This window comes from Furipterus horrens, unplaced genomic scaffold (genome assembly GCF_987537825.1).
Source record: "Furipterus horrens unplaced genomic scaffold, mFurHor1.1.pri manual_scaffold_5, whole genome shotgun sequence".
NCBI classification, from domain to species: Eukaryota; Metazoa; Chordata; class Mammalia; order Chiroptera; family Furipteridae; genus Furipterus; species Furipterus horrens.
The window spans coordinates 120918336-120940128 of record NW_028327175.1 but is presented as its reverse complement, the minus strand read 5'-3'; the positions used below and the strand labels follow the sequence as shown (position 1 = coordinate 120940128).

Sequence of the window (21793 nt, the reverse complement as noted above, 5' to 3'; positions counted from 1 at the left end):
TTCCTGCTGCCCGCCTTCACCTGCCCACTCCACACCCAAGCTCTGGGGTCTCATTATTCTCATGTCCCACTCCTTCAGGAAGCTTTCCTGGCTGCCCCAGGGGCCAATTCCTGTCCCTTCGGGCCCCAGGATTCATACAGGGTCTATCTCTGTCAGGGTCCCTGCTGAATACCTTGGGGTGGTCTTAGCTATTCCCTGCCTGTCCCCATCAATAGGTTACAAGTGCCCCAGGAGCTGGGGCTACATCACATTCAATTCTTTCTATCTGTTGCCTTGGTTCCTAGGATTCAGTTTTGGGGGTTGTTTCAATTGCCCCCTACCTTCTTCTTCACCTCCCGCTCCCTCAGGCCTGTTCTCTGTAAGGTATCAGCAGGAGACAAGGAATTAATCCATGCACCGTCCCTGCTACTGCGTCATCCCCCCAGGTACACACTGCCTCTGACCCAGTTACTATGCATGTGACTTAAGAGGCGCAGTGGGGAGCAATGGAAACTGCACAGGCCTTGGAGCTCAGCAGGCTTGGCCTTGATCCTAACATGCACTTTTTAGCTGGGTGACCTTGAGCAAGTCACGTCACTTCTCTGGGCCTTAGCTTCCACATCTGTATGATGAAGAAAATAATAATGGCAACAACAATAACGGCAACTACCACTTACATTGCGTTTTACGTGTCAGGCCCTGTTCTAAGGATGAACTCCCCTCATCCTCCCAACTCTACGAGGCAGGCATTATTATTACCCCCACTTTAGGGGTGAGGAAAGTGAGGCACAGAGACTAAAGAACTTGATAAAAGCCATATAGCTAGTGCTGGGATGGCTCCCAAGCCAGAATGTTGGAACTGCTCCAGATCCCTCAGTGTCCACGTGAGAAAACGGAGGCCTGTAAGAGGGCAGAGCCTCAGCCAAGGCTGTGCATGCACTAGTCAGCTCCTGGTGAGAGGTGATGGGGTGCCAGGCACTGGTCCAGGTGCTTCACATATATTCACTCAGTCCTCACAACAGTCCAGCCAGAAGGCACCAGCTCCTTTCTTCAGGTGAGGACACAAGAGCAGTGGGGTAAACACGCCTGCCTCGCCGAGTGGCTGAAGGCGTTTGCCTGGCACCAGGGAACTGACCTAGCAGTGTTTTACCTTTGTCACTGCTGCTGCCTCCACTCTAAGGAGTAGCTGTGAGTGTCTAGCACCAGACAGGGAGGCTCCTGACTGGCCCAGTGTAGCTGGTACTGCATCTGTCCACTCTCAAGCTGACTGTGCTGCCCTGGGGGGCCCCACATGACTTGCACCTCAAATGCACATCCTCACTGGTGCCCAGGGAGACCCTTGGTTTCCCATCTATGTGGCTGAAGGCAGGAGGGTGTCACCCACTCTTCACAGCAGCAGTCATGGCTCTGACCACAAAAGCTCTGGCCCTGTGGGCTGGGTCTCCCTCCACATGCTGGGAGGCCACAGAAGTGGAGGTAGGGTTTCCCAAGCCAGAAGCAAGACTCAACCACCACCTACCACGTACTGTCGGCAGGTGACTTGAGCTGAGTGCCCTATGAAAACTACACCCAATACATAACTCAACTGAGGCCTACCTTGGAACCCCCTGCCCGCCATGTACACATAGCAGCTGGAGGTATAACTTACATACCACAAAATTCTCCCAAAGTAAGTGTACAATTCAATTTTAATAAATGTATACAGCTGTGCAGCTGTGCCCACAATTGAGTGATGCTTTCTATTTTAGGGAGGAAGAACAGAGCCCGAGAGTTGATGACTTACTATGGTTATGGCAAAGATAGCCAACTGCCTACTAAACTCTGTTTGGTCTCCTATAGTACAGAGCTGTTGCTGGAGGGCAGCTGTTGGCACTACACTTCTCGTCTCCCTTGTACCCAGGTGAGGCCACGTGACTGGTTTTCCCCAATGGGAAGAGAACAGAAGTGATGAGTGTGCCACTACTAGGCTGGGGCTTTCAGGAAGGGGTGAAGTTTCTCTATTTCCTCTTCTGTAAGCTGACTTGATGCAGAGGACTCCACAACCCTTAAAGATGGCAGAGCTATAAGACAGGAGAAGCCTGGGTCCCTGGGTGTGCGGGGATTACCCACTCTGCATTTTATCTGAGCCAGAAGTAAACTTCTATTGTGTTAGGCTGCGGAGATATAAGAGCTTATTTGTTATAGAAGCTGGCATTACCCTAATTCAAGAGTTGTATAGCAAGTAAGCAAAAGAGTAAGATTTGAATCTCAGTGTGTCTCAATGCCTGGAGTGTGGCCAGAGAAGATAATCTGGATGCTGATAACACTGACAATCAAGTGATAAGGATCCAGTTACAGGAGTAGGTGGAGGGTGATCAGCCTATACAGAGAAGGGACCTGTCCTTATCCTGTCTGTGGGAGAATAATAATACTGGCTAATATTTATTGAGCATTTACTATATGCCAAGTGCTGTGCTAACACTGTGGATTATATCATTTAACAATCACAAGTCTAGGAGGTAGGCGCTAGCTACCATTACTATCCCCATTTTACAGAAAGGGATACTAAGGCACAGATGGGCTAAGTAACTTGCCAAGAGCTAATAATCAGCACAGCTAGGATTTGAACTCATGCCATCAGGCTTCAGATCCCATGCACTGTGTCCTTTGAGGCTCCTGAAGGTAGATCCAGGCAGACAGCCACTGAAAATGAGACAATACTCACAGCTGCAGAAGGGAGGAAGTGGGGGTGGGTAGACAGGCAGACAGTGGGTGCCCACCCATCTGGGAACCAGTGGAGGGCAAAGTTGGATTAATTGATGTCAGTCAGACCTCCCGTACTCTCATTCTGGGTATCCTTAACAAAGCCTTCCCCTGGAAAGATGTCATTGAATGGATGATTGTTCTTGGATGGGTCAATATTATTATAAAAATAAGTCCCTGTGAAAAAACAGCTACCAGATGGAATTTCAGATACTGGGTAGGGACAGGAAGCCCCTCTCTAACATGCTTCACTTTGCTTCTCTGTAAAGCCAGGGGCTGAAGCTTCATTCCCTTAGCCCTCGTGGCTGAATCAGCTCTCCACAACCCCACACTCTCCCCTTGCCTGCCTCCAGGTTCCACCTCTCCAACCCCTTTTCTTATACATGAGTTCAGATAAATTTTCTGAGGAGCAGACTGGACCTAATTCATGCCTAGCTCACGCATTTTCAATGGTCTCTGGAATGGTACTGTGATGTTTTTCCCTGCTCATCACCAATTTCCCTTTCTTTAGGAAACGGTCTCTCTTGGCCCATATATTCAATAGGGTTGTCTCTACCCTGGCTTTAGGAGCAGGCCTGACCCAGGCCTGGCCAACCAGTGGGTCCATCCCACCCACCAGGTCACTTGGCTCTGAACATCTAGGTTAGGCATACTTAAAGCCAATTTAACTCCCAAATGTTTGCCTCACAAATCAAGACATTTCCCTTTTCATGTAAGCCAGTTTGAGTTTTATGTAACACGCAACCTGAAGATTGCAGAGCAGCATATCTACTTGAGCCCTATGTTGGGTACTGACATGAGGTGAGGAGGTTAGAGCGAAGTATCAGATACAGGATATAAACTTACAAATCAGGAAGGCAGACAATATAAGGGCTCAGGTAACCATGAGGCCAGGAAGGCAATGGTCGGTGCTCCAACATTTTCAAGCAGAGCATTGGCAATGGGGATCAGGGTGACCTCCCAGAGGAGGTGACACCTGAATGAGTCTCAAAGGGAATTAACAATTCAGCAAGAAACCCAAGAGCTCCTTGAAAGTAAGCCCCATGCCTTAATCATCTTGCTATTTCAAACACTTAGGAGAGTGATGAATGCTAGTTGAATAATTCTTTAAGTGTTAGGGAAGTTGTAACTTTTTATATCTTGGCTTTCCTGTATGTGATCCTACGGCATATACCTATTTTCCCAGGAGCCTTCATGAGGCATCATTAGCCCCATTTTTACAGATGGGGAGGCTGATGGCCAGAAGAGAACAGTGATTTGCTCAAAATCACACAGAAAGCTAGTGGAAGGGCTGGGCTAGAGGCCACAGTGTCCATAGGACAAGGTGCTGCTTCCCTCTTAACAGCCCCTGCTCCAAGCACAGCAGAGATGGGAGCCGCTGTACTGACACTGGTCACTGAACAGAGACGCAGAGGTGTTATGCTGATAACAATACTGGAGAGGAAAGTGATAATAACAGCTAACACTTAGGGGAACCCCTGTTATGTGCCAATTGCTTCACATAAATTAACTCATCTAATCCTTTCAACATCCTGACATGGGAACTATTAATTATCCTAATTTATAGATGAGGAAACTGAGGCACAAGATCAAGATTATCCGGTAGGCAATGGAGCCAGAATTCAAATCCAGGCATTATCACTCCAGTGTCTAAAAGCTTAACCACTATGCTTTTCTGTCTGTAAAATAATAGAGTAAAACTTATCACCTATTTTCTCAGTATGCCAATGCTTTACACTGCTGCCACCATTCAATCTCACAGCAACCCCATTTCACAGGTAAGAATGCTGAAGCCCAGAGAGGTTAAGCAACTTGCTCAAGGTCACACTCAGCCAGTGAGGTACAGAGCCAGGGACTGAAGCTTGAACTTTCCCTGTTCTCTCTCTCCTCCTCTACTGTTGGTCTCCCAGGCCTCTGTCTAGTCCCATTGTCTTCAGCACCACAGGCGTGGACAGCACCTCAGCAGGCCCAGCACTAAGTGCAAAGCCAGGGGAGGCCTGAGGAGGCTGGGCAGCCAGGATGGAGGAACTGCTCCAGAATCAGAACCCAGGCCCCCAGGGCTGGAAAGGTTAGATACAACCCAAGTGTCTATCAGCAGGAGTTTGGTTAAATAAATGGCAATATATCCATACGTATCTTTCTAGTGGTCCCTGAACCCACTTGAGCCAGAAGGGACTCTGGAGATCACGTGACTCAGCTCCTGCACTTCCCAAGTGAGGAGAATGACAGAAAGAGTTGGGCCTTCTCCAAGATTGAGCAGCAGAAACTGGGAACAATTTCTTCCCACTGCCCTCCCTACCAGGGGCAGCCTGGGGGGCCCTTTGCTGCTAGGCTTGGCTTCTGTGTCAGCCTCCCCTCCCAGCTGGCACACTCTGCCTCTTCCCTGAGGCACATCCTCAGTGGTTAATAGCCTGTGATGCTGACCATTTGCAGCTGCTGCCCACAGCTGGAACAGGCTCTCCAGCCTCTTTTGGCCTTCCTCCCTAGCCAGGCCCTGTGGGGAGGGGGGTGCCTTGGGATTCCCCTCTCCCAGCCTATCTGCGGGAGCCTCTGTGTGTGGGAGGAGGCATGGGCCATGTTGCCTGGTGAGGTGGGCAGCCCAGCACTCAGGGGATCAATGGAAGAGGAGGGCGGAGAGCACAGTGGTCACCCCCCACTGCCTGCTAGGCCAGGGGTCTTGGTTGGGTGTCCATCAGTAGACAGGTGGTGGCTACTGGAAAGGTGGGTGGGTGAGCAGAGACTTTCTGAAGAGATGATCCCTTCCCTAGCCACAGCCCTCACCTCTTCCCCCTTCTCTGAGCTCCTGTGGAGAGACAGAATGGGGGACGTAGCCTAGCGCAGGAGTCTGGAGCCGATTCGGGCATTCCTGGGAGAACCAGGTCACCACTATTTCTTACCATGAAGCTGGTGGTAAGTCACTTATTCTCTTTGTGCCTCCATCTCCATCTTCTTATCAGCGGAATAGGGATAATAATGGTGCTGACTATAGAGTGTTATTCACAGCCAACATTTACGGAACACTCCAAATGTAAGTACTTTATACATACTTGTACTGACTCATTTAAACCTCATAACCATCTTATTCCCCTTACAGCTCAGTAAACTGAGACTCAGAGAAGGGAAGATTAAGTGACGTGTCTAGTGTCAAACAACTAGATGTGGCTTAGAGATACCTATCTGGCTCCAGAACATTCAGTAAGTATCTGTTGAGCACCTACGATGTGCTTGGCCGTGTTCTTAGATTTGGAATATACATCTGTGAGCCAAACAAACAGCACTGATCTCAAGGAACTTGTACTCTGGTCTGCAGGCAGACAGTAACAAAGACAAGGAAGAGGTATATGCCAGATGGTGGGAAGTCCTAAAGGGAAAAGCAAAGCAGGGAGTAGTAAGGAAATGCCCAGGGTAGGGAATAAAATTGTAGACGGGGTTGGGAAAGGCCCTCCTGAGAAGGCTGCATGCATGTGACTGTTGTGATAAGGAGCTTCCCTGGCAGAGGCATGGGGGGTGGGGGTGGGGTGGGGAGCGTGCCTGGTGAACAGTGAAGAGGCCAGCATGGTTGTACACTGGTGGGTTGGGTTGGGGGCAGGAAATGAGGGTAGAGGTAAGAGGGGGATGGCTCTGTACAGTGAGGACCTGCCTTTCACGCTCAGGGAGATGCCCTTTGAACTCTGGACTTGAGCAAACCTTTCCTTGAGCCAATCTGTGTGCCAGGCCCTGAGAGGTGGAGAGGCAGCATGACCCCAACCCAGCTTGCACTCAGAGACTCTGAGTCCAGCCCTCCCCCTGCAGCACTCCATCACTGTCCTTGGGATGAGGCTGAGGGAAGAGGAGGCAAGGGAAGCCTTAGAGGCTTTTGAGAGTCCCAGGGTACAGGTTCCTCCATGCTGCAGCTCTCTCCTACCACGGCCCCATATGAGCAGAGGTGTGGGGCAGGAAAGCTGACCAACAGAAATGCCTGGGACTGTGGCGGGAGCCCGGGTTAGGTCCTGTTGGGTCTTTCTGGCTGGTATTGCACTGTAAACTGTGAGTAAATGAGGGAAAAGTGGGTAGAATTTTCCCTAAACCCTAGATATGGAAATTGAGGAAGACCCTTTTTTTTTTTAAACCAATAAAAGTGGGCTTGCATTACCTTTCTGCTCAGGGCTTTTGAGACCCTTCTGTTCACAGACCAGTGCTCAATCCACTGAGCCACACCAGCCCGGGCTTGAGAACTATATTAAGAGCAAACCCTTAGAGGGTACTTAGTGTCAGGCACAGCACTCTATACACATTCATTCAGTTAATCCTCACTGTAACCCTACAAGGCAGGTACAGTACCACCCGCCTTTTTTTGTAGATGAAGGAACTGAAGCTCAGAGAGGTTACGCACCATGCGCAAGTTCACACAACAGGATCCAGAGGTTGAACCTCTGGCACTAAACCATGTTAAGTGTGGGCCCCACTGCTCCTCCTGGAGATACATGGGTCAGGGCTGGCAGGCTATGGACCATCTCCCTGCTATGGTGGGGGCGCCCAACAGACGGGGGTAACTGCCCTGGGGTGGGGATTTCTGCAGCCTCTCTGGGTCCTGACCAGGAGGAGGATGAGGTGACCCTGTCTTGTGCAGCCCCAACTCTTGCCCCTCAGGGCCATCCCAACACCCAGAGGCAGTTAGGACATTCTCTGCCTCTCCCATGACTGGCTAAAGACACAGGGAGGAGAGCTGGTGTAGTGGGAAGTCACTGTGATTTCCTCTGTCCAGATCAACTTATTTGTATATCCCAGCAGGGCTTGGCAGAAGTAATAAGCAGGCACTGGCCCTAGCCAGGTAGCTCAGTTGGTTACAGCATCATCCCCATATGCCAAGGTTGCAGGTTTGATCTCAGGTCAGGCACATATAAGAATCAATCAATGAATGCATACATAAGTGGAATAAGAAGTCAATGTTTCTGCTCTCTCTCTCAAAATCAACAAAAAAAATATTTAAAAAAATAAATAGCAGGCCTGTAAAGGGTTCTTTAATTCTCCCCACAACCCTTGGAAGTAGAAGCAGTTATTATTCCCATTCCACATCAGAAGAGACTGAGGCACAGAGGATAACTGCCCTGTTCAAGGTCATGTAGCCAGTGAATGGCAGAGTTAGGATTCAAACCCAGGCAGTCTGCAAGCCAGTTTCATACAAACCTTTGGGGGCTCACAGAACTGGGCTCAAATCCATGCTCTGAGTTAATGCTGTTCTCAGCGCTAAATGAGAAAGCAATGGCCAGTGCCCGGTATGGAGTACTTGCCATTGAAAAAATGCTCCTCTGCTTCCTTCCAACCCTAATATTACTCAGCTCCCAGAGGAGGGGCCAACCTGGGTTTCTGGACCTATTCCCCCTCCAGACTGTGGCCATGCTATAGTGGGGTTTGGGGAGAGTAGGTGGTAGGAGAGGGGAGGGGGCTTTAACAGGCCCCTCTAGGCCTAACTGCCACAGATTCCTGAGACCAGGGTAGTAGGGGAGGGAGAAAGAGAGTAGTTTGAGTACTCTGAGTCAATGGCGATGCTGGTCTAGGCTCTGGCCTGAGGCCCATCTGCCTAGGGCAGAAAGCCTAGGGACAGAAGCCAGGCAGGCAGAGCACCCAGACAGCAGAGCTGGGAAGGAAAGCAGCCTCAACTACAGAACTGGGGCCACCCTCAAGCACAGCCATGGGCCAAGGTACTGGAAGAGCCCTCAAACTCTCAGGCTTGAACCCCACCCAACCTGGAATAGGGACTCACTCCTTGCCCTTAAGCACCACACAGCACTGCCTCTCAAACACTAGCTTCCTCTTTCATGAGGACAGCACCAAAAGCCCTCTGGCCTCCCCAGACAGGCTATAGGAAAATCAAAGTGGTTACCAAGGCTTAGTCTCCCACTTACCAATGTATCTTTAAATAACAGTAGATAAGCACTAAGCATTTTTCATGTGCTGGACTAGGTCCTAGGCCCTTTTTATGCTTTAATTCATCCCCACTGGTCACCCTGAGGTAGGTATGATCTTTGCTTACCACATGCGTGAACTAAAGCTCCGAGAGGGTAAGTGCTTTGCCCAAGGTCACACAGCAGCTAAGTAGGATTCAAACCAAGGCAGGGTCCAGAGCCTGTGCTCTCAATTATGGTGCTCTGCTGCCCCTCCAGCCTGCGGCTGCTGTAGACCTTCATCCAAGATGGCACACTCCCTGGAGGGCCATGCCGAGTGCCTGGTGCCCAGTGTTGGCCTCTGGCCACTGGCTCAGCTACTTGGCAACACCTATTGGTTTCATTAATGTTTAGGGAATGCTGATATTTTTGAATGACTTCTGAATCTGGGTCCCCACCTCTCCTGCCTGACCCAAACTAGAGCAGTTTTGTCTCAAGTCCTAGAACCTTAAAACAAAGAGGAAGCTTACAGGTTCCAATTCCTCTCTGACACAGGGGTAAACTGAGGCCCAGAGAGTCTGAGTCCTCAGCCAGACCTGGACCTAGGGCTCTGAACTTTTGCTCCTGGCTAAGCGAGACAGGTAAAACAGGTTTTTGGTGGTTGAACTCTTCTAGCACAGGGGAGGGAGCACAAGATGGGGCAAAGAGTAGGAAGTGGGGCAAGGCTGCTGGTGCTCTGGTGGGAGGAATTCGGGGTACTGTGCTGTGCATGTTCTGTCTTGGCCATGGGGGAGGCAGAAAATACCACATGTGCAGGACACACACATACTAAAGTCACCCAAAGAGCGGCACTTTCTTACCTCCACCCCAGGCCTGCAGAGCCAGCTGACTGCAATAGGGACCAGCAGGTCATGTTAATGAGTGAACAGGTCAGGTGGGGTCTGGGGCAGGCTGGAAGGTGTCACTGTCACTCTTTGGCTCTTGCCTGGACTCGCAACTTCATCTGTTTTTCAATATAATCCAAAAATCAATATTTGTATGTGGAAGTTTTCTTTTTAGCACTGGCAACAAAAGCAAATATGAGAAAAACAACGTTTGGATCATCAAAATGTGTCTAGAAGCTGTATTTTACAACATTTTGTATATTATGCTGAATTCTGGTTAGACAAAGCTGATGCACTGAGGACGAGATAGATCTGGTCCCATCTCTGGGAATTCAAGGTCTGGATGTGAAGATAAACTCGCAACACATGTAGAGACATGCTATCTCCAAGCCACCAACCCATCAACCAATTCAATGCAGCTCTCCACTCAGTGCTAGCCTGGGTCAGATCAAAAGGGGAGGTAGAGGCAGAGAGCTGCTCCTGAGCCATCCAATAGTGGAGCTTTTCAGGTCAGGGAACAGCACATGGTGGAGGGAGGGAGGGAGGGAGGAAGTTAGGGGGCATGGAGATGAGCCAGAGGTGAAGTGGAGAATGATGAGTGAGCAATGGGAGATGACATTTGGCAGGCGGTTTAGGGCCTGCAAAAGGCTTTGACTGCGATTTAGTCCAGACTCAACAGGGAGCCACTGCAGGTTAGGGAGAAGGGATCTTACTCCCTGTCTCCTTCTGGCCTCTTGACGGTTTTCCTGTAGTCACAGTGACTCAAATCTCTGCTAGTTAGCCTCTCACTCTACTACCCTGCCTGTGAGTCATATGACAAGGCCTTAGGCTCCTGGGAATCCACTGTGGGCAATGAACTCCTTCAGAGATGGAGAAGACTCACCTGGATGCTTAAGGCCCAACTTCGATCTACACCCACCACTGGCTGGCTACAGAGTGAGTGGCTCACTCTCTGTCATTGTCTCAGGGAGATGCCACAAGCTTGCCCAAGATCACCCAGTCTTCAGGGCAGTTGGCTCTCCCACAGCCTAAGCTGAGGAGGGTTGCCTCAACTGCCTTTGATTTTGCAGGAGGGGCTGCCAGAGATCTGGCCAGAAGCATCTCCAACCCTTTCTCCTGCTAATCACATCCTCCCCCTTGGGTCAATCCCAGCATTAGGTGGGGTGGGGGCACTTGATATTGGAAAGGGGAAAGAAGAAGACTTGACCACATCGGCTCAGGGACTACAAGTCTGCAGCAGGATGGGGATCAGGTGCTTCAGGTGTGGGGTCAGAGCTGGTCAGCTGGGCCTGACCAGGCCTACCTCCAACCAAGCGTGGCCTGGGCAAATTGAGAACAGCCCACGGGTCTGATAGCAGGAAAGATCAGGAAAGGAGATTGGGATGAAGTGAGAAAATGGACCTTGGCTCCAGTGCCTGGTATATCACAGACACTAGCTAAAGTTTGTTGAATGAATAAATGAACAAAGGAACTCCTGGTGGGGCTACCTGTACCCAGAGTTCTGCCTTCTTCAGTATCACTGCTTGTGTGTAGAGGGCTCAGACAGAAGAGACTGGAGGAAACCCCAGCAGCCCACAGTGTGTTTCCTTGGCATCATTCAGCCCTTTCTCAGGACCACTGATCCAGACCTCTGGGGTACAACATGCCCAGGCCTCTCATCTACCCATACACTGCAGGGCCTGGGGTTCCTGAGGGCCAGGTTGAGATCCAGCCTTGTATACATCCTGGAAAGTTAGTGATAACCTAGAATGGTCCTTTGGTTGTCCAGGACACCCTGACCCAATCTGAGGTTTGGCCCTGGGTGTTTAGAGGTCAGGAAAAGGAAGGCCTTGGGTTTGCTGTCCCTGAGGCACCTGGGGACAGAAAAGTGCCTGACCTGAAGTGGCTTCTTCATTCAAACTACCTCCCCTCCCCAGAAACCAGTGCCTCACTCCGGAAAGGGCTTGCCTCCTCCCTGTCCTGCAGGGAGCACAAAGTGTCCTAGGTGAAGACTCCCACTGTGACCTGGGTGGGGGGCAGCAGAGTCACAGAGAAAATAAGGGATTCCCACCATTCTCTCGAACATACCCATTCCCTGCCCTCTCACAAAGACACACACCCAAAGCCCCAGCCATCGCCCTAGGGCTACACACTATGGGTTCCTTCACCTGTGGACACCCCCAAATCTTCTCTCAGGAGGGACTTCACTTGAGAACTCAGCCTGGCCTCCGGGGGGAGGGGTACATATACTCCAAAGACCAAGGATCCAACAGCTTCAAGGCTCAAAGGTTGTTTTTTTTTTTGGGGGGGGCTCATACTCTTAACCTCTTCTTCCCTCTCTGTGTCCCCAGGCGCTCTGTCACTACTCCCTCGTGGGGCCTGAGCCCCAGCCCCTAACCCCAAGGCTAGGGTAAGAGGTAGGGGAAGGGAGGAGGGGGCGGCTCCTCCCAGCGAGACACAAAGAGACGTCCTTCAGCCTCGGCTCCATGGCGACGCTGTGGAGGGGGCAGTGCGCACCCGATACCTCCTTCCCCACCTGCAGGTATAGGGGCCTCGGCGGCCACTCACCTGCTGCTCCTCACCTGGGCCTGGCTTACCTGGGCTGGGGCCGCGGGGACGCCGCGGCAGGGGGCCTGGGCGCCGTCTCGGTTCTCGTCAGCCCGGCCCGAGGGGCTCAGGGCGCCACAACCATGGGCTGGGATGCGAAGGGCACCGCGAGGGGCTCAGTCGCCCAGGTCCTGGATCTTTGAGAGAGAGAGAGTGTGTGTGTGTGTGTGTCGGGTCGCGGGGGGTGGGGGTGTCCCGGAGGCCTCTTGCTGGTAAGGGATCGCTCTTGCTGTCTTCAGGTCTCTCGATTTGGGGGTTTCTGTGTGCCGGAATTGGGGGGGGGTCTAGGATTCTTTGATCTAGGGGCGTTCTGAGCTGGGTCTTCGTGTCTTGAGGTGTGGAGTTGTATTGCCCAGAATCTTGAGAGGGGCTGCCGCAATCCCGGACAGGAGGGTCACTGCATTCTAGCTCTTGGGGGTCGCCCGGATTGAAGAAGGGGAGTCTTCGTGGTGCCGTAGGGACGTCGCTGTCTTCTCAAAACGGAGGAAGTCTTCTACTTCGCCGGCTGGGAAGTCGGTCTATGTTGGATTTGGAGGCTCTCCCCTACCCCGCGGCTTTCCTGGGGTTATCTGGGTTCTGGCTGTGGTGGGGGGATCCCCACGCGCCCCGGCTGCGGGGGCTTGCTGAGTCCCAGCCACCAGTAAGGAGGCTGGGAGGAAGCCCCTCAACCGCTGGGGGGCTCCGTCGCCGCCGCTACGAGCAACACGACCCTGCAGTCCCGGACCTCGGCCTGGCCCGGGCTCTGGCTGCGGCTCCGGCTCGTGTTCCGCCTGGTGCTCCGGCCCGGGCCCCGGTGCCCGCCTGGGCTGCGCTCCATCGCGGCATCTGGGCTCCACCCTCCAGCCCGCGCGCACCTGCCTGCGGGGCCCGGGGCTCCACCCTCCGGGTTGCGCGCCACCGCCCGCCCCTTTGTCCGCTCCGCTTGGCGCGCGCCCTTGCGCACGCGCCCTTCCTCCGGCGCGCGCTCTTCCTCCCGCTGCGCCGTCCCGCCGAGCGCCTTGAAGCGTAGTTTCTTCCCACTGAGAGGGAGCGGCGCGCGGCGCCCCAACCCTGCTTTCCGGCCTCACTGGGTCCTAGCGCCGTTGGTCTTCCTCTTTATCCTCCCACCCCCAGTCTTTCTAGGTCAGAGCCCACGAGGGGGTGAGAACGAGGTTAGAGAGGACTCAGGGGAGTCTGAAAGGGTCACCTGGTCCATCGTCCTGGCCTCTGCGGGATCAGACTGCCCCAGACTGTCCCAGTCTGTTCTTGTGGGGTGGAACCTGTGTCTGTTTCCAAGAGGGAAATATCCAAGCTCTGCAATAGGATATGCATTCATTTACCCATCAGTCAGTCACCCATGCATCCACGCATTCATCCATACATCCTATTTTGAGCAAGAGCCCAGAGAACTAACAGCCTACCCAGAGAAGAGGTCATAAACTGGGGCCTTGGGGGTCATGGCCAGCCCAAGCTGTGTTCTTGACCCCGGTTGTAAGTGGCAGTGACTAGTCATGGTATGCACAGGGCAAACCAGATAGAAGGGAGGAAAGGGGATTCCAGGCAGAGGGAGCAGCATGTAGAAAGACACCACCCAGGTGTGAGGAACATTGTCAGTTTGGTAACTGAAAATTGGTGGCTTGGAAGGAAGGTGGATCAGGATGGAGATGAGATAGGACAGCTCATCCTCCCAGACCCTATTCTGTCTCTTTTTTAGCCTCATCCATGCAGCCCCAGCCACACTGTCTCCCTAAAGAGAAAGTCCCCAACACACCCCACACTTTCCCTGTTTCTTTCAACTATTTGTTCAGCCCGCCGCCCCCCTCCAGCATACTCTCCCCAACTACCATGACTGTTTCTAGAAGTTTTAGAGCCAGGGATTGCACACTCAAGTACCTATAGTTCACATAAATTATTGACTAGAACCAGATGTAAGGTGATAGGGAGTGGTGGACATGTAGCAAACTGGGGCATCGTGGGCTCTTTGTGGACAGATGATTTTTCAACAGAAGCAGGGAGTCCATATTTTAACAAAGCATCCTCTATATGTAAATGTTTGAAACAAGTTTCCAAAGTTCAGAAATACTGCATGGGCCAAATGAAACATTCTTTGAGACCAAATCTGGCCCACAGGCCATCAGTATGAAACCGCTGCTAGTGAGAACATTACCTTAGTTCCTAACTTGCCTCCCTCCTGCCTCTGCCTAGACTTTTTCCCCCCTAGAATCCACCTCCCACGTGCGCATCAGCTCTGTAAAATACAAAATGGATTGAGATACTCCTCTACGTAAAATTGCCAATTACTCCTAGTTACCTCTTGGGTAAAAATCTAACCTTATCCCAGTGTTCAAACTCCTTAGCCTTTGGGGCACCCTACTGAGGCTGCCTGTTCTCCATTCAACCTTGACCTCAGGCAATGTTCCTGGATCGTCTGCTTTCTCACACCTCTGTGCCTTATACACTTCGCTTCCTGTCTAGCACGTCTTTCCTCTCTTCTTTGTTCCCCAAACAAGTTATCCTCCAAGATACCTTCTCTACATCTTCCTTTCCCCTTTCACTTCTCCCTATCCTGCCAATGTTCCCAAGTTTAAAATTTCACCTCCACTTGGTTCTAATCCTCTTCAGAGAAGGCTCTATTTCCCCAAACAAACTAATAGAGCAGTATGAGTTATTGGACCAGTGATAGAGGGAGGCTAGAGGGAGAGGGAAGAGGGAAGGGAATGTCTTCTTGTGTCTAACAACTGGATCCCAGAATATCAGAATTTAGAGAACAATTTCCTCTTTTTACAGGAGGAAACTGAAGCCGAGAGAGGGGCAGAGGTAGAATCAGGCCTTGAAATGCTCCCAGCCATGGTTATCAAGAGTAACATAGTTCAAGGTCAATCCTACAGACATCTTCCCAGATTTCTCAACAGGGGATTTGATTACCACCAATGTGATTAGTAAAGGTTTTCCAAAAATGCTTGTGGTAAGCAAGTCCATCCACTCTGAGTTCTGCAGCGTGGGAAGTCCTGGTAGCCAAAGGGGACAGACTCTTACCAGGGACACAGCAAGGGTCCCCTTAAAATTTAAGCTAAAGCTGCTGCCAGGATACTTTTGACTCTGTGTGTTCTGGGACCACCAGGCAAGAAAAGTAGCTCAGAGTCACTGTTCTGGCAGTAGTAACTGACCCTCACTTACTAGAAGTTGCTAGACCTTCAGTAACTGATCTTAAGTTACTGAAGTTACTAGAAATACCCTGATCAGTTACTAGAAGAAAGCAGGGATGCTATTGCAAAGTGGGAGTAGGGAGAAGTACTGGAATGTGGAGCCCAGTGATCCACTGACTATGATAACCAAGGGTTTACACCCCTCAGGACAGAAGGGTTGGGTCACGCCACCAGGCGACCTATCAAGGCCTGTCTAGGTGACAGTTGAGTGTACATGATTAAGAATGGAAAGCGGAAGGGGGAAGGGATGGCTACCAGTTATGGTCCCAAGGTCAAATGCAGCAAGGGGAGGGAGCTGTAGTTTGTACCATGAACCTCCCTCTTGCAAGTTTCCCCTTAGAAAGGGAGGCTCACAGAATCCACAAAGAATCTGTGTAGCATAAGAGGTGGGATGTGGAGGCCGTGAAAACATACCACCCAGATCTCTGACTACAGAGACGGTGACTTCTGGTGGTAGCGGTCTCACTAGGGTTCACAGAGGAGGTTCTGCTTTGCTTCCTTCTAGCCAATGCCAGCAAGTGACAGCACAGCAGAGTGTCCTTGGAGACACAGGGCCTTCCCTGATGGGCGACTTGGGATCAAGGACTCCTATTGGCTTCGCTGAAACTTTCTTAACATTGCGCTGCAGTCTAGGACAACTCCTATGCCACCTGTTCCAAATGTTGCAGCTGTTGCAGTCTGTGGTTGTCCCAGCCTCCCCTGGCTCCTTCCCTATTCCCCCCTCCCTCCCCCATGTTTTCCTTAATAAATTGCTGGTGTGTATCTCATCCCATCTCAGCCCGATTCTCAGAGGACGGAACCAATACAACATACTTGAAGAGAGGAACTAAAGCAGCTGCTTGTAATGCTACAGTCTTTTTCCCTTAACACCCAGGGATAATCCACTCTTGCCAGCTCAAAGTTTTGTATTCACAACAATGCTGCCTTTCCAGAGAGGGTCGTAATGATTATCATTTAGATAGCAGAACATAAAGATAAAACTTGACTATGACTTCCATAGCAACACAGAAGAGACATCAAAAACAGCGATCTCTGCTGAGATTTTCCCTGTCCTGAGTCCACATCCTCTTCAACGCTGGCATGTTCTTGTGCTCCTCAGCAGTCAGGTGCAGCCATCTGCACGTCTGATCATTATGCACCTTCCCTTTGGCTGCATTTTATATTTACTGATGTGTCAGAGTTTCTGCTACTTTGGGGAAAATGGGGAAGGGATTGCAATGAGACCATGTCCTCTGGAACCTACACATCATAGCGTTTCATACTGTATGAGTTTGGGTAACTCTACTAGCTGTACTGAAAGTGCTCTGTTAAGACATTGCTTCAGCCTTACTGATAGTTTCCATGTGGAGAAAATGATGCTATTTGGGGATTTCTCCAGTGTGTTCTATGTTCTCTGATGCCCCTTGTTGCTCCTGTCCCCAGTCATGGCAGAGAGAGGGTGTTCCTTGCTTGTTATATAGGAAGGACCCCTTCCCCTGACGGCCATGTCATGCCCAGGACATTGCTGCTGGTGACCACTGCATGTAGCATGATCAGCTACCCTGGTGACTTTGGTGACTGAGTAGCTCAGAGAACTGATTATGTCTAGGAAGCTGAAGATTATGACATTTTGGACAAAGGTTACCAAAGGAGCTGCTAACGGCCAGGAGCAGGAGCTTCTAAGGCTACTGAGAGACCCAGGTCAGATCATTGCTGAATAGGAAAACCAAGAGGTCCACCAGAACCCACGAAGGATCACAGAGAAGACAGCGGGCAGCCCGGGATGTGCAGCAGCTGGAGGCGATGGAGCTTTGAACCTCTCAGTACCTTTTTGGAGAATTTAAACTGAAGTGAGAAACACAGTGTTCCAGCAAGAGTTCTGATGAGCTCCTGCCTCTCATGTGAAAATACAAGTGTGATCGCGGCCAGCAGGATGCCACTGATGATGGGAAGTACAGAGTGAGGGCAGTGTGCAGAGGGAACTCCTTCTCTCTGATATGGCAGAGCTGCTGCGTTTACTTGGAGCTGCTTTGAAGGGCATTCTGTCCCTTGCAGCTAAAGCCTGCCCACTGATTGGAGAAGAATATCTTCGCAATGATAGAAGTTGTTGGCCCTGAGTATGAAATCCAGGAAATCATCCTTATCTGTTATTTCATTCTTCTATTAAAAATATCTGACACAAATATGATAAAATGTTAACATTGGTTCTAGCTGCGGATCTGCATAGGTTTTCATTTTTCTGTATTTTCTTTCACTTTTTTAAAACATATTTTTAAAAAGTTATTGATTTTAGGGAGAGAGAGAGGAAGGGAGAGAGGGAGAGAGAAAGAGAGAGAGGAGCACTGACTTGTTGTTCCACTTACTTATGCATTAATTGGTTGATTCTTGTATATGCTCTGAGCAGGAATTGAACTCGAAACTTTGGTGTATCAGGACGGCACTCTAACCAAGTGAGCTACCTGACCAAGGCCACTTATTTTTTTTTCAAAATAATTAAAGCCTATTCAGTGGAAGGGTTTTTAAATGGAATCTTGAAAACAAGAATAAAAGAAATAAACTCCAAATAATTTTTTCACTATGTGATTCTGTTTTCTAAAGCCAAGTCCAAAAACTAAAACGACCTCATTTTCACTCTGAGAAGCATGGGAGTGGGAAGAACCTCTGACTCCCTGGTTCATTGCAATCCACACCCATTGCTCATGGTGGCTCTGGATGCTGGTGCCCCTTGGGGCTGGATGGGGCTGTTTCTCTGAGAAGTTATAGCCTCCCTGCTATGTTTATTGCTGGGAAGTGGGGAGCATCCTCTGGGATCCTCAGAACAGAGGCAGGGCCACCCAGAGCAGGTTCAGTCCCAGCGTCCCAGCTCCTTCCTTGGGGATGGGTCACCAAAGCCACCCCCAGGACTACAAGTATTTGGAAGGAACCAAGCACTGTCTGGTACACATCCCTGGGGGGCTGGCTTTAGAGATGTCCTAGTTTGAGCTTCCCAGGAACAGACCCTGCAGAAGCAGATTCGAGAGCACATAGTTTATTTGGCAGGCGATCCCAGCTAGGGGAGAGGAGAAGAAAGACAGGGAGGCGGTGACAAGGGGTGCATCAGCAAGCAAGTTACCACTGCAAGCAACTAGCGGTGAAGTCCATGGGGGAGCTCTCAGAGACAGTGTAGAACACGCACCAACATGCACAGAACATGTACTATACCCCAGCTCCTGTTGGCCTGTGGCGGGAGCTGCTGGGGGAGGGCAGAGCAGGCTGGAGCAGAGAAGGCCCCCGGGGAAAAGAGACGGGGATGCTGCCAAGCTGGAGAGGGGAGGGGGCCCAAGGAGCTATGGGTGGGGAAACAGTGTCTGCCACTTAAAAGACCAGCCCTTAGGACAGGTCCTGGGTCTGGCCTGATGCAGACCTAATCAGGCAGAGTAGACCTCTGCTATCCAGCATTATATTGCCCCCATCTTTTAGCAATAGAACCCCACTTTTCCTTGGGTGACCCACATTCCTTGGCATACTCTTCCTTACTCATTAGGGGTTCTGGTGGCAGGGATTACCTTTTCTGCTCTAAGGGTGGGTTTGTGACTCAGCCCCCACCAATCAATGAATAGCAGCCCCCTGGTGTTGATGATTGCTTCTGAAATGGGTCTGGGCTCCAAGCCATGCCTACTAGATAGAGCTCTCTTTCCCTCGCACAGACAGAAGGTAGGGTGTAAGCCTGGAGTCGCTACCACCAGGTAGACCCACCTGGAGGATGGAGTCAACACAGGGGACAGCAGAGCCAAGAGATGGAGCGTGTCAGAGTCCTCAGGCCATCATTTGAGCCCCTGGACCTAGCCTTGCCTGTAGACTCTGGGCTTTTCAGGTATGTAATCCAAGAGTCCATTTTATGCCTCTCTCAGTTGGACTTGGGTCCCTGTCGATTACAAGCCCCTGCTCTTTACACCAACTATAAATGTGAGTTTCTAAAGTGTTTAAAAATGCAGTAGTAAGTTAAAAGATTTTCCCCTCTGTCCCCCATAATCACTATGTCCTCAGCATCCCAGTTCGTGCAAGGGGATCTGAGAGGGAGCTTGGCCTTCCCAGGAGTCCTTGAATCCTTGGAGACCAGCTCCTGCCCGCTAGGGGTGGTTGTTCTTGGGGCCATTTGAGGAGCTGGGGAGCTCATAGCTGAGCACATAGTGTTGGTGTCTGGGCTGCTATTTGGGGCCCCTTTGCCTCTAAGTTTTAGGAACCTCTCGATTCCTGACCTGGATTCATTCGTTCATTTGTTCATTTGTTCATTCGTTCCTGCATGCATTCACACTAGTCAGTGGGTACCTACTATATGAGGACATTAGGATAAAAAGGTGGGCTAAGTGGACAATCCTTGCCTTCAGGAGTTTCCAGTCTCAGGGGGTGACACTATGCTAATCACACCACTACATGTAAAATTCTGAGCTAAAGAGGTAAAGGGCCGCCCCAGCATTCATGTCTCCTCTTCCCACTCACTTGCAGGACTGATTGGCCATCCCTCCCCTGGAGCCTGCCCAGCAGCTCAGACACACTGCTCCTCCTTCCAGACCTTGTCATCCACTGCAACTTCAGGAAGCCTTGCCTTGCTTTATGTGCACCCTGCCTGCCGCCAGCACAGCCCACTTTCTTTGCTTTGGTCCCAGGGAGGTGAAGGGCTGCTGACCGTCTCCCTCCGAGTGCTTTTCACATCCTCTCCCCTCTCAGGGATGAGTCTCTAGATATTTATTAGGCATCTAGGGTATGCCAGGTACTTCCCCCAGATGGAGAAACTGAGGCATAAAGTATAGAGGACAGTGTCCTCCACACCTGGAGTGGAAATAGGATACCCTGGTATGGGCCCTTCTTGCTATTTATCCCTCTGCCCTGTCAGGCCAGGGGCCCCTCCCAGTCAGCAGCCTCCAGTGCAGTTCCCAGGACTAGTCCTGGCAGCCCAGAGCCTGCCTAGGGATCCCCCTTACACTTAGAACAGCACCCTCTAGCTTCCCCTCCAGCCTCCAGCCCCTCACCCTCAGGGAGCCTCTGTTTGCTCCGCCTCCCCCTTCGGTAACAAGCACAGATCTGTGCCAGGCTGGGCTCTGAGCATTTTGCACATAGCAACTCATTTAAACCTCACAATAACACTGAGGTGCGGGTATGATCATTATGTATCTGACACACACCGAGATGAGGAGTTTGCTGAAGTTCACGCATTAGCTGGGACTCGAACCCGGAGAGGCTCCAGAATCCAGCCCTCTAGCTACCCGATGCTCAGCTCATCCATGCTCAGCTGTCCCCACCTCCTCCTCACTTCTGACTCTGTTTTACTCATTTCCACTCCTCTCCCCATCCACCTTCCTGTCCTAATATACACTCCAGCCTAGGGGCTGCCCGGCGGGGCACGGTCCTGGTGTCCTGGGACGGAGGGAGGCACACATGGTGGAGGCTTCATTCATTACCTCAAGCTGGAGGCTTGGCTGAGCCAGGGGCCTGGAGGAAGTGGGCAGGGGTAGGAGCAGGAGGGGGCTGGGTGGAGCCCGGCTTGTAAGCCCTAATTAAGTCAATTAATTAGGTGGGGAGGAGAAGCCTGTGGGAGTTAATGAGCTTGCCTAATTAAGTGGATCCTGGAGAATGGCTCAGATTCTAGGCTGGGGAGAGATGCGGACTTAGGCAGGATGGAGGGAGGGGAATGAGATGCCCTGCACCCCCGGGTGCCCCCAAGGTCTGCAGACACCTGCAGGGTCTGGTCTGAAGATACCATCAGGGACTGAAGCCCTCATTAGAGCCCTGAATATTATAGATACCTGGGTCTGAAGTCACCATGGAGGCCTGGTCTCCTCTCACCCACCCCTTAAGGCTTAAAGCTAGATCCTCTTTGAACATTCAGCGTGAGTAGATGTGGAGCCCTGACCCAGGGGCCCTTCACAGGAGCCACGATAGTCCCTGCGATGGGTCGGGAGCCATGGCCACCACCTACACTTCTCCCCAGGATTCAGTTTGCAAATCATGTGCATTCCCGTGGCAGACCCGTGGGCCTCTGGTCCCAGCTCACAGGTGAGACAACTGAGGCCAGGGAGGAAGGGGCTTACCTGGCTCGTGCTTAGCCTGCTGCTCCCATGCAGAGCCTGGAAGTGGGCCATGGGACGGGGGGATGTTCTCTTCCTGGCCTGGGCCAGTCACTGGTCAGGCTCTCTCTTGCTTGGGCCCTGTTTCTGTCCAATTATGGGGTTCTGAGTAACACCAGTTCCTAGGGATGAAGCACTTAACATTTATGAGGTGTGAGAACTTGACATCAGGGCCAGCTACAGAATGGGGTGGGGCTCTTGTTCAGAAAGCAGAAAAAAGTCTTTTCCTTTCTACCCGGGTCCCTCTCCCAGCCCATCTTGATGGGTCTTATTTGCTATTTAATTCCCTGCTCCCTTGGGCACAGGGCTAAAAGCAGGCCAGTGCATACCCTGGCAGGTGCCCTGGGCCATCCTCCTGCACACCTGACACTGAACCTCCCTGCACCCAGGCCCCTACCAGACACAGGATAGCAGTGGTGACTGGGTGGGGGCAAGGAGTGGGTCCCGAGAACCCAGCTGGGACATGGGAG

The 21793-nt window shown here is 51.4% G+C and overlaps 1 protein-coding gene across 2 annotated transcripts in view; it reads right to left on the bottom strand.

Annotated features, from left to right (window-relative positions):
• Window positions 1-21793, bottom strand: part of SBK1 (SH3 domain binding kinase 1) — a 54296-nt gene that overhangs the window by 8159 nt on the left and 24344 nt on the right. The window contains exon 1 of one of the 2 annotated variants that reach the window (XM_090277430.1): window positions 12046-12983. The exons of the other annotated variant lie outside the window; for it this stretch is intronic. The gene's annotated coding sequence lies outside the window, so the exon portion shown is untranslated. Of the gene's footprint in view, window positions 1-12045; window positions 12984-21793 lie in introns of those variants that run through there. 2 annotated transcript variants of the gene reach the window in all.